The sequence below is a fragment of the Rhyacophila brunnea genome, unplaced genomic scaffold, assembly GCF_057557595.1.
Source record: "Rhyacophila brunnea isolate RB1 unplaced genomic scaffold, BYU_Rbru_1.0 scaffold_10, whole genome shotgun sequence".
NCBI classification, from domain to species: domain Eukaryota; kingdom Metazoa; phylum Arthropoda; class Insecta; order Trichoptera; family Rhyacophilidae; genus Rhyacophila; species Rhyacophila brunnea.
In genome coordinates, this window is record NW_028232752.1 from 16,611,516 (window position 1) to 16,624,601 (window position 13,086).

A 13,086-nucleotide genomic window follows, 5' to 3' on the forward strand; every position below is an offset into this window, starting at 1 on the left:
TACTCATCCTCACGTAGGTGGAATAAATCAACACCTGAAGCAATTTCGTTGAACATAGTTATCGCCCTCCCAATTGGCATTACCAGTGGCAGGTTGGTTCTGCACCTTGGGAGAATAAACAACTGATTTTCTCTATTTATAAGATAATTATCAGAGACACACAGGTCAACACTGCCCAGAATGGCAGAGTTCTCATTTATACCTCGTATAAGTCGAAAAAAATACGTAGCCAAATAAAGATTTCTTCTAAATTGCAAACTGCAGTATGTAAGCATGCTTAAGAGAAAGTCAGTTGGATAAAGCCACGGATAGTATCCGTACAACCTCAAATAAAGGAGTCTCAAGAATTTCTTCTGAACCCTCTCCACCATAAGGCTATACTTGAACTGATACGGTGCCCAAACAATAGACCCACTCTCAAGTTTGCTTCGAACTAAAGAATTAAATAAAAGTTTTAATACCGTAACATCCGAAAAGACCCAGGACGTACGCATGACGAAGCCCAACATTTTAAGCGCTTGTTACAAATGGTAACTATATGGCTAATAAATGTTAGTTTACTCTCAAACGTAATGCCAAGATCCCTTACAGATGATATTCGTGACAGAATTCTGCCATGCATCGAGTATTGAAAAAACAACACTTTTGAGGCTCTGGTAAACGACAAAAGATTGCATTTATCAATATTGAATTCTAGTTTGTTACGCCTGCCCCAATCTAATATATTATCTATATCAAGTTGGAGCTGACGACAATCGTCCAAGGTGACAACTTCCAAAAAGAGTTTCAAGTCATCAGCGAACAACAAAAACATAGCATTTTTTATTACCAATGCTATGTCATTTATAAAAATCGTTAACAGCAACGGCCCTAAGTTTGAGCCCTGAGGGACACCAGAAAATGTGTAAAAGGTCTGTGACTGATAAAGGCCGTACGACACGTATTGTTGACGGTTCCTAAAAAAACTCCCGAATAGCTTCAACAATCGATCAGACAATCCAATAAGTTGGAGTTTTTCCATCAGGACATCATGATCGACTTTGTCAAATGCTTTCGAGAAGTCATTGTAAGAACAGTCAACCTGGTGGCCTCTATCCAGTGCCGATAACACATAATTGGTAAATACCATCAGGTTAGTTTCCGTTGTTTGGCCTGCTCTAAATCCATGCTGTTCATTTATTATAAATGACTCAATTTTTGGAGAAATCATGTTGTGCATGATCATCTCAAGAACTTTTACTGGTGCAGAGAGAACAGCTACCGGCCTGTAATTCTCCACTGATGACTCTGTACCACTCTTATGGATTGGAGTAACCTTCGACATCTTCCACGTTTCTGGAAAGATGCCTGTCTCCATTGTAAGATTATATATATATGCAAGTGGGCCTTTGACAAAATCAACACACCCCTATAAAAAAAATGTAGGGACGTTATCAGGTCCCAAAGAGTGAGTATATTTTAGTTTTTAAATTTTTATTAAATTTTAACACATCACTCTCATCAACTGGAAAAATATCAATGGACTGGGCACCGCATGATGGCTGTCTCGACGTGGAGGCAACATCCAAATAAAGAATACTACTTACGTAGACAGACCTGAAGTGACCAGCAAATGCTTCTGCCACTCCATGTCCGGTCACCTCTTTGCCTTTCCAACTCATCGAATCGGCATATCCGCCATCCCTTCTTAATGATTTAATATAATCCCAAAACGATTTGGGATTTTCACGAATGCAATCTTCTACCGATTCCATATATGTTCGATAGGCCAATCGAACAGCTTGCCTCACTTTCAAGCGATAAAAGCTAAACATTTCATAGTTGCGTTGACCTATGATCAGCCTTCCAAGCTTTGTGATAGCAATGCTTGATCTGAATGTCCCCAATAATCTCTCGAGAAAACCACCTTACCTATTATAAAAGAATTGTACCGCCTCATTTACATCACAAATCCCGAGCAAATCACTCCAATCCACTTCACTCATTAATGAGTAAAGTAGCTTGAAGTTTCCACCTTCAAACTTCCATCCCCTGCACCGATCGCTTTCATGTGAGGGTATTTCAGTTCGTAGCTGGCGAGTCGACCAAAACTTGAGCACAAAAACCAAAGTAGGATGATAGTCATCCTCCCGTACAAGAGGGGACATGCATCGGGAAACTGACAAATTGATGTTGCTAAAAACCCTATCCAGAAGCCCATTACTAGAGTTAGAAATATCATTGTACTGAGAAAACCCAAAAACAGCGCACATAAATTCCAGGTCACTGTTGACCCTTTCACCATTGCGCGCTGAAGTTAGATTAAAGTCTCCCATCACAATAATACTTCTGTCTTCAATCAAGTTGACACTAGATAGCATATTCTCAACAAAACATTTATACACCTCCACGTCACTGGCTGGAGGAAAATATACAACACAAACGTAAATAGTGACTCCATCACAGGTTAGTTTCACCCAAAGGTTCTCATTTGGAGTTTCTAAAGCATGGACACGTTCGGCCTTCAACCCCTCCATGCTTCTAACCCCCAAAAGACAGCCTCCACCCTGCCTGTGGCCTGCGCCGGAATCTCGATCCCTCCTAAAGACTAAGTACTCACTTCCAAAATATTTGCGATTAAAAACACTGTCATTGAGCCATGTTTCAGTTAACCCTATGACATCATAGTCGTCAGCCAAAACATTTCTAAAAATATCGACAGCTTTTGTCTTTAAGCCACGTACATTTTGGTAGTAGAACAATAATTGCCTTGGGCAATTATTATTTTCATTGTTAAGTCAGCTGGTTGGCAGCCGTGGTGTTTCAATTTTTGACACCCATTCTTTAATGAATGAGTAACGTGGCCAATTATCAGGCTTTAGAATCAACGTACTCAGTTTAACAGGGATCCCTATCTTAAAAGATGCGTAGTCCCCTTTTGACTTTAGCCTTGCAATTGTAAATTCGGCGTTACAATTTGCAAGTTTTTTTTAAATAATCGGACATATCCGCAGCAGACGTCTCTGGGTGAAAGGGGTAGAAGTGGTAGTTTTAACTACCTCGCTCCCCTTCACTCCTCCGCCTAAGATGCCACGGACAGCCGCTGGTCGCTTCTTCTTCACTACTGTAGAACATTTTCCGCCTTCAGTAGATCGTCCAACAGCCGAAATGTCTATAACTTTACACTCTGGATCAGAAGTAATTTCCTGTGTTTCCGAGATCTCGGTCGTAGACTTTTTGCTAATGTTATCTAAAACCTAATCGCTCCACACAATAAAGCTAGACTATAATATAATATTAAAATAAATATAAAACAATAAACAATCATTTAAAAAGTTCTGTGATTATTGATCGATTATGTATTCACATAAAATAATAGTATTTGGATGTAGTATCAAATTAAAATATAATTGAAATGACTACAACTATACCTTTTAAGAATCAGGATTAGTAACTATGTAGGTATATTAATTTAATACAGTAAAAGTAACACCAGAGAGTGCTTATTAATTATATTGATAAACTGTTAGAGCAAAAGTTGAACTACTGATTGGTGTTCAATAATATGTCCGACCCAAAAACTATCCCAAAAGTGTTAAATGAATATGTTGTATACAAAAGCTTTCCAATATATGTTCGCCCTGCCCTGCCTCGAAGTTTGAAGAGAATTTATGTTCTCGTTTAGGGGCGAGTTAGTACCGACGCTGGTAATAATGGATCATATATACCTAAATCGTTTTCAGTTAGTATTTGAAGCAACCTCCGCCATTGCTTTGAGAATGTTGCGAGCGATTTAATTTTTTACGACGATCGTGTTGAGCGATGGCTAGATATTTTATGTCCTTTGTGTGGAAACACATGTGAAATGTGCTTATTTCGTTTAGTGGATGCGGTCCGAATTACTATATTATATTGCCACTGAAAGAAGATGGCGTTTAACGTATTTTTAATGTGAACTTTTCTATATTATTAGTGGCTAAAGCGTCGATGACATTGAGCTACTTTACAAGCTACAAGCCGGCGAATTTACAATCTGCTTGTAAACTCGCCCATTGTCGTCATCGAACTAGCTAACAGCATCTAGGCATCTAAGCATCTAAGCATCGAGCTAACAAGCAGATTGTAAACAATCTACCGAAAAAAGTTGAACGCCGGGCTACTTTATTCGCTACTCTGCGTCTGCGCAGTAGAGCGATAGTGGCGAACCTTCCGATAAAAAACGAACTACTCAATACGTCCTGTCAAATTGTACCAAAAGTGATGGTTTCACCTAGCCAGCTTGTTGGCTTCTGAGCGAGTGAAAAGTTTTGAGTGTCATAATCACATTCTAAACAGAGAATATACGTCTCAAAGAAATGGAAGTCGTATTAACAGATTTTTGTTTTTGCGAGAAATGAATTGATCAACCTGTTATGACCATACTTCGGATCCAAATACATTTGAGAGTTGAATATTGGTTGCTGGTGGACCAAGATTGTTCCTAGTTTGAGGTGATAGGCATGGTAATTGAAAAAATACACTTTATTCGACTATTCAAGTGAATTGAGATTTGAGAAATTATTAACAACAATATACAATTTGTGTAAGATTAGCTGATAATGCAAGATACGGGCTAGCGGTCCTAGGGATGCCTATCAAATAACGTAGGATCAGCTATTTATTGACGTATGCATAATTGTTGTTGACTGTTTCTGAAATGGATATTAAATAAATTGTGGTTAGCTAATATAGCGTAATGCATGCAGTTCGACTGGCGTTTGCTGACAAGGCTTGGGTTGTTGAACCCGAGATACATATTGGAAAAAGAACATGTAAAATTGTCACTATCGGGATAAGTACCCGAAAGTCACGATTTTATAAGCCAATACGTTAAAGCTCAACTATCAAGGTTGTACGAGAAGAATAAGGAAACCTATAAAATCCTATAAATATGGATTCTTGGAGGGATCGAGTAATATTATATACTAGCTGAGCCAGCTGGCTCTCGCCAGTCTGTCTCGCTAGGTCTTGCAGACGGCTTGGCGGTATTGTATATTAATATAATTGTGAAGTATGCATAAACGGCGCCATAGTTTTCCCTTCGGGATGGATTTTCATTTACGTCAGACATTTTGACATTTCGCTGATTTGTCAGTTTTACGATTTGCATCTCGTCACTGCCAATACAAATTTGGAGTCATATGCGTAGTCTATTCTGGAGTCAGGCCTTCACAATATCACCTGACACCACTTCAGGCTGCTAGGCCTAGCAGAACAGCTGACAATCGCCGATTGCTATCAATGACATATTAATTTTAATAAAATATTTGTGTAGGTATGTGCATTTAAATATGATAAATAATTATACATCTCATTCATTCGAATATACAGCAATATTATATGATTATCATAAAAAGCGACCCATTATATCCAAATATTAATCTCTTTCGGGTCCTATTTACATAAAAGAAAAAGGTTAGCAGCATAAAAAACAAATTTAAACATTGTTTTGTTTCATTGTCTATAAAAAATAAATGTATGTAAAAAATAGAATAATATTTACAAATCACATTTTGTTGTCAAAATTAACCTTAGCCAATATAGTTTCCCGGTGCGGGACATTGATATTGAGACAAATCGCACCCCCAGTAAAATACTGTAGTAATCCAGAAAATGGCATTTTGCAGGAGAGCCATTTGAAGTTTCAAATATTCTTTGTAAATACAGGAAAAGTCTGAATGTAAAAATTATTCCTCATTTTTATGGAAAAACATGATCTATTTTCAACTGTATTCATCATTTTTCTCTAAAACATATACAAATAAAGATATTTGAATATTTCTGAGTTACGACAGTATTTTATTAGGATATTTGAAAATTTCATGGTAAAATTTGAATCAACTCAATATTTTCTATGTAAATTTCCCTACCATCACTCTAATAATTTCAACTAATTTGTTGGGCACTGTAAAGGAAGGTTTTCAAAATATTAAGTTATGGTACAATCTTTAAAGATTTATTGAAAAAAAACAAGAAAAATACAATTATTAGTTCAAAACAACAAAAAAATACTTAATTATTTTATTTAATGGGCAAATAAAATTTCTAGATACGATTTTTAATTTTTAAACATCACTTGGAAGAGAAGCAACAAAATCATGATAAAATTCACGATGTTTAGCATTTCAGAGAGAAAGCAAATCCTTCTTTTTAATTGTCGTTATTTTTGGCCGCTCTTGATATGCTTTGGATGAATCGAGACCATCCATCGGTAACGGTTTACCTATTTTCCATTGACGAACATTCAATTTACTACATTCTTCATGATAACTTGTTTTAAAAAAATAATGTATGGGTAGTCTCTGTCTACTTTTATAACTTTAATCTTCTGCCACAAAATTTTTTCTCCATTTTCATCCGTGTTGTAATTTTTACCGATTTCACCTGCTCGTTTTTTCTTGTTGTGAAAATTATTTGTTGTCATGGGTTTAACAATGTATGGTTGTCCTGTTTTATAACTTGTTTGTACAATGGTAATCATTTGGCCGGGCACAAATATTGGTCCACTTTTTAGAGCCCTAGTCTTCTGCTGCTCAATTGTAGAATGGACAATATCGCCTTCATTTTGGGTATGCTCGATGACCAAAAACTTATGAGAGATCGTTTTATTTTTTTGTGAATTCCTGATGGCATATAAATACATTGCAGCAATGTATTTATTTTTATTCTACCCGGCACAATTGTCTCTGTAAAAAATAAAATGCTCAATGTGATGATATTTTTCACATGCAATGTAATCGAGTACACAGCTACCAATTTCATTGGATCTTCATGCAGCTTGACTCTCATCCCACATGTATCAGTTTGCAATATTTTCAGTGATATTATAGACTGTAAGATTGTACATTGACGACTTCGGTTTATAATAGAAAGTTGACACATTTCCGCAAAGAAGCGGTAAAACAGCCTGCAAATCATATACAGCTACATTAATGACGCTGTTTTGGCCATTAGTTCGGGACTCTGCTACGTCTTTGGTCTTTTCATCCCTTGCCTCTTTTTTTCCAGGTTGATGTGTCTCATACTTTTCTTGAAGTTGTTCTTTTTCTTCTGGTGAACAATTATTGTATGGGTCGCATTCAACCCACAAATCTTTTTTAGGCTTAAAGAAGCCAATATTAAATTCGTCATTAAATATGGATGTGTATAATAGTGTTCTTTTCCAAATGGCATATTGCTGTCAGCTTGGTGTTTTTTGTATAACCGATACATTTCAGCAATTGTTAATTTACCATCTAAATACAATCTAGATGTCTGTGCACGCAAATAATGTTACTCGATCACTGGAAAGACTTAATGTGAGTTCTTATATCATTTTTTAAATCATCTTCAATTTTTTTGTGATTGCCATGGTGACCTCTTTGTTCTGGAATTGGCGTTCCGAAAAGAAGATCCCTTGTTTTCCACACAGTGGAGCAGTACCTTTCACTCACCCCAAATGTGTTGATAAAGTATTTTTTGCATACTTCTTGTATTTTACTTCCATTTAATTGAAGTTGATAACAAACATTGTTGCCTCTGTTGCTTCCAGTTTTTTTGTTTGAATACTTTGGAACAATAATATCCATGCAACTAGTGAGAAAATTACGATGTATCTCAAGATCTTACTGTAGTAACAGAGTTACAACAGTATTTTTTTGAAAAATATTGTTTTAGTTTTTTAGAAAGCTTCTTGTAAAATACTGTCGTAACTTAGTTACAACACTATTTTATTATCGATTTAACAGTTTTCGGAAAGTAATGTACTGTATTAAATGCTTTCTCTCTGACAATATTTGAGTTTGAGATATGACAATATTTTATTAAAATAGCAAAAAAAAATACGAATCCAACCACATCCATAACTCGAAAACGCCGATTTCAGACTTACGACAGTATTTTACTGGGGGTGCGAAATGTTAATAAATAATAAAGCAATACATATTATATCTGAGAGGAATAGACCAATTCTGATAAAAACAGGAATTTATAAAACCTAAAAATGTGGAATCAGCTTAAAGAGGCCTTCATTCAGCAGTGGATTGGTACAGGTTGATGACGATATAAATAGGTAGGTATATAAAATCACAAATTTAAAAAAAATATGGCAGTTTATGTGACTAAGAAGAGTAGAATTAGGTAGGGATAACCTTCATCCAGCAGTGGATTGATCTTGGTTGATGATGATAATGACGATATTATGAATGGGTAAATATAATATCAGCAATTTTGATAAATATAGCAATTCATATGATCGACAGAAATACAAACAAATTAGAAAGACCTTCATCCATCAGTGGATTGATTCAGGCTCATGATGCTAATGGCAATATAAATATTTATATTATAATATCACCAATTTTGATACATACAGCAATTCAAATGACATAAAGGAGTAGAATCACGCTAGGGAGGCCTTTATCCAGCAGTGGATTGGTTCAGGTCGATGATGATAAGGACGATAGAAATAGGTATAATATCACAAATTCGTTAAACCTATAGTAGTAGAATCAGGTAACGGAACCCTTCATCCAGCAGTGGATTGATTGTGGTTGATGATGGTGACGATATGAATATGTCGATAAATATAATATCACCGATTTTGATAAATACAGCAATTCACATGACAGAAAGGAGTATAATCAGGCTATGGGAGGCCTTTATCCAGCAGTGGATTGGTTCAGGTCGATGATGATAAGGATGATAGAAATAGGTATAATATCACAAATTCGTTAAACCGATAGTCGTAGAATCACGTTGCGGAACCCTTCGTCCAGCAGTGGATTGATGATCATGATGAAATTCAAGACTATCAAGAATACAATCAACGTAGAGAGGCCGTCATCCAGCAGTGGATAGGTCCAGATTGATGATGATAAGGATGGTAAAAATAGGTAGATATTGTACAATAGGTATCACAAATTTTGTCAACTATAACAATTCGTATTAATTTATTTCATTGTTTGCAATGGCAACTTAATATGACTATATCTATGGAAATTAGTAGCCTAGGTAATTATTCAATAAAAAATAGTGCGTAAACAGCCACAAAGAAGTATTTAAAAAAAATTAAATTTGTTATTAATTAATAGAAAACTCATCTTGATTGATATTGATTATTTAACATGCTAATAGAAATGTCACATTTTTTCGATTAATTCTGCAAATTCTAAATTTGAATTCTGACACGTCAAATGAACTTGTTTTGCGAAAGAAAACAAATGACAATCATTAGTCTATAAGTTTGACAGATAAAAAGCAGTGACATGGTTTTAGATTATATTTTCGTAGTAATTAGTGAGGAAAGATGTATTTATTTCTAGTTAAAACTCAATAGTGCGCCAATGTGCTACTTACAGATTTGAATAGATTTGTGGAATATTAATTCTGATTTCTGAAATTTCGATTATACAGAAAGTATTAAGCGACATTATAATCAATTTGCGGTAGATAGACAGTAAATTAGCGAAAATGTATGGTGACGGATGTAAAACGTGATTTAAAAATGATTTTATCTGTGATTGTGTCGAGTTTTATCAGATTGTGCCCGATTCAAATGGAAGTAGATTCGGGACTCCAAAAATTTAAGTGAATTCCTTTAATAATCAGCAAAGTGGTATTTAAATAAAAAAGTTGACGTATTTTCCAAAATCTCTTAGGATAATAATATATAGGAGATTGTAATATTTTGAGGCGTTGCCATGGTAAAAATTTTATAATAAACATACTTTACATAGGCAGATAAGTGTAGCTATGTAATATAGATCGCCAAACTGATACAGTTGTAACGGGCCGAACATGTCACATGGTGAATTGACAAAAATGGAGTGATACTGTGGTACCCAAATGGCACTAAAGGCCCACCCACATAGAGGTGCATGCCACGGTGCTTGTCACCTGCTGTCACGGGCTGCCGCTACGGTACGCTACTAAAAAAGTGTGTAATGTCGTTGTTTTTGATGTTTAAAATCTTATCAGACTGCTAACATCCCGTAGCACATTTTGAACCTTTAAACGAACATTGTCAGTTGGAAAAATCTGCCGTCATCATTAAAACAAGAATGAGCGCACTTCACGTTGAACTTCACTGCACCTACACCTGCATGACGTTTTGAACGTTTTTATCATATTCCACATGCCTGCACTTTTTGAATGTCACGTCAAACTGACGTTCTTTTTTGTTCTTAGCAATTGTCACTATGTATTTTCTATGAGAATGTTGTCTATTATCTATGGTCTGCAGGCTGTGTTATATTATCTATGAATGTCATGTTTCATGTATTTTAAGGTACGTACACGTAGAAACTGTTAAAATTAATTGAAATTAGCATGAATAATTAATAATAATTCAAATTACTAATACAGTAGGCACTCTTCATCAGTGTCATTATTCAGTGAATTTACGAGATGGTGCACGTTCAAAATATTCTGCAAAATGACGAAACTATAGACATTTTTTATCGCCGTGAGTTTACGTGATAGTCCGCGTCCAAAGAGTCGCTCGATAGGCGACGTCATAAAGATAGGTCCAGCAGTGGATCGACTACTGTTGATGATGATGTGTTCTTTATTATAGAGCCCTTATTATTAATTTTATGAGGTACTTTACTTAACTTTATTTATTTGTATGCAATCGATTGTTTGAAAGAAACCGTTACTTTTTTTCTACAAAGTAAATCACTTTCAAAGTTACAAAATGGTACACCTGTATGTTGTAAAGTTTTCCAAAAGCACCGTTAATGCCAGTAAAAATGCTAATAATTTAGTTTGTACTATATTGCTCTACTTTCTTTTGAAGTATTATGGTAATTTAGACATTATGTAAAGTAAAGCCCTCAAAATATAGCAGTAAAATTGACAGCTGTGTTTGATGATGATTATACTGCCTTTTAAAGAATTGTAATTAAACTATTGATCCTCTACAATATATAGTATTTCCTTATGAGTGTTATCAAATAGTAGAAGTGTTTGTACTGTAGATTTTTATATATTAATTATATAAATATATTTGTGTTCAGTATTATCACACATAATACTCGTATCATGGAAATCAGTACATCATGGAAAGATATACAGTTGTACAGAGTACACAAATTGTTAAAAAGATTTTTTTTTCGACCATGTCCGATCCTAATAGGATCATATGGGCATCCACAGAGTGGAGGTTTGTATTAATATGATTTGTTTTTTTACGAGAAATGAATGTCAACCACTTGCTCAACCTATTAGGTCCATACCCTGACTCACACATAAATTGAAAAACAATATGTTTACTTGCCAAACCCTGGATTCGAACCTGAGACTCAGGGCGTGATAGTCCAACGCTCAAGCCACGCGGCCACCGTGGGTTAAAATTTATTACAACATTAAGAAGTCTATTCAAGCTACGTTTCGGGCATTACGTGAAATGTGTGGTCAAAAGAATCGACATAAAGGACTTACTATTCGTAATTTATTTAAAAAAATTGAGTCAAATGGTAAAAATATAACCCGTCAAAAATGTAATCGTACTGCTGAAAATATCAATGTTGTGAATTAAATGTGAATGAAAATTCATAAAAATCAATTACACGTCATTATCAAGACTTTTTAATGCACTACATGGAATATTCTTCGTACATTTTGTATTTGAAGGCGTATAAAATACAGTTAACATAAAAACTTAAACTGAATGACCATTTGGTGCGTCGAAATTTTGCTAATTTTCTGTGTTCGGTATCAAAGCTGAATATGAAAGGAAAACGATTCTTTGAACACCTTAGACTCCTTAGAGACTACATCTGGTTCTCTTCGTACCACCATTACGCTGGAACTTAAGTAGTCTTCTAATTCTTCTACCCTGTCACGTCCCAACATTGGGGCATAGAGTAAGCACAAGGGCACCACTTCCCTCGGTCTATCGCCAACTCTTGCGTCTTTCACCATGTCAGACCTGCAGCACGTAGGTCGCTCTTGTAGCACTGCTGCAGGGTGAGAGAAGGCCGGCCACGGCGCCGGAACTCTTGAGGTTGTGCCACAAGGGTACGAAGTGCCGCACTCTTTGGCGGCATCCGGAATACGTATCCCAGCCACGTAAAGCGTCTCTTCATGATAACTTCAATCACTTAAGTAGTATGAAAGAAAATAGTGATAGTTATTATCACGGCCCTTACAAGGATGGGGCTGACAGTGCTCTAGACTAGGGGCCTAGGCTCGGGGTAGGGGGCGGCGTGGCGGGTCAACTAGATTCATGAGATAAACACACATCTTAAATTTGCTCTAACAAAAAGTCGCATGTGGCACTATTTTATTTCGAGGTTATCACCATTTTAAAATATATGGTTGTGCGATGCAATTTTTGGTTTATATGTGTTGATACTCAAAAACTCCATAATTCGATGCAAAATAAACTGAATTTTATTTGATGATTTGGAAAACGCTACTATGGAATATCTGACTGCCTTTAATCCTAGGGGGACCCACCAAATATCCTGGCCTGGAGGCACGCTTCAGGATGTGGATGCCATGGTTACTATAACCGGCCATACTTGATTCTACAATCTTTCATAACTACAACAATACATCGATTCTAATAATATATTATTAATCGATAATCGATCTATTATTACGTAGGTACCTACATAATGCTTTGATTAAAGCCACGTTGATACGGTCCAAGTACGATCCAAGTACATTTGGACTGAGTGCCATATAAGTGCACTCGTATGATACATCTTCATACTAATTATTCCTATCCAAGCTACTTGGACCACGTCCTACTCATCCAAGTTAGATTGGATAGGAATAATTAGTATGAAGCTGTCACTTGGATGGCACTCGATTCAAGTGTACTTTGATCGTACTTGGACCGTGTCAACGCGGCTCAAGAGCATACAACAGTGAAACAAAAAATAATTTCCAACTATAGGTGCGACGAAATTTTGAACTCGCTGGCAATCGGAGAGCGAAAGTCGAGCTGTGAACACGTCATTTTGTTTCGTGATGGTGACGGGGGTATTAATTCTTTAATCGTGTAAAGATGACTAAAAAACGTTACCTATTTACTTGAAAAAGAAAACATGTTAATGAATATATTATTATTGTTACAAA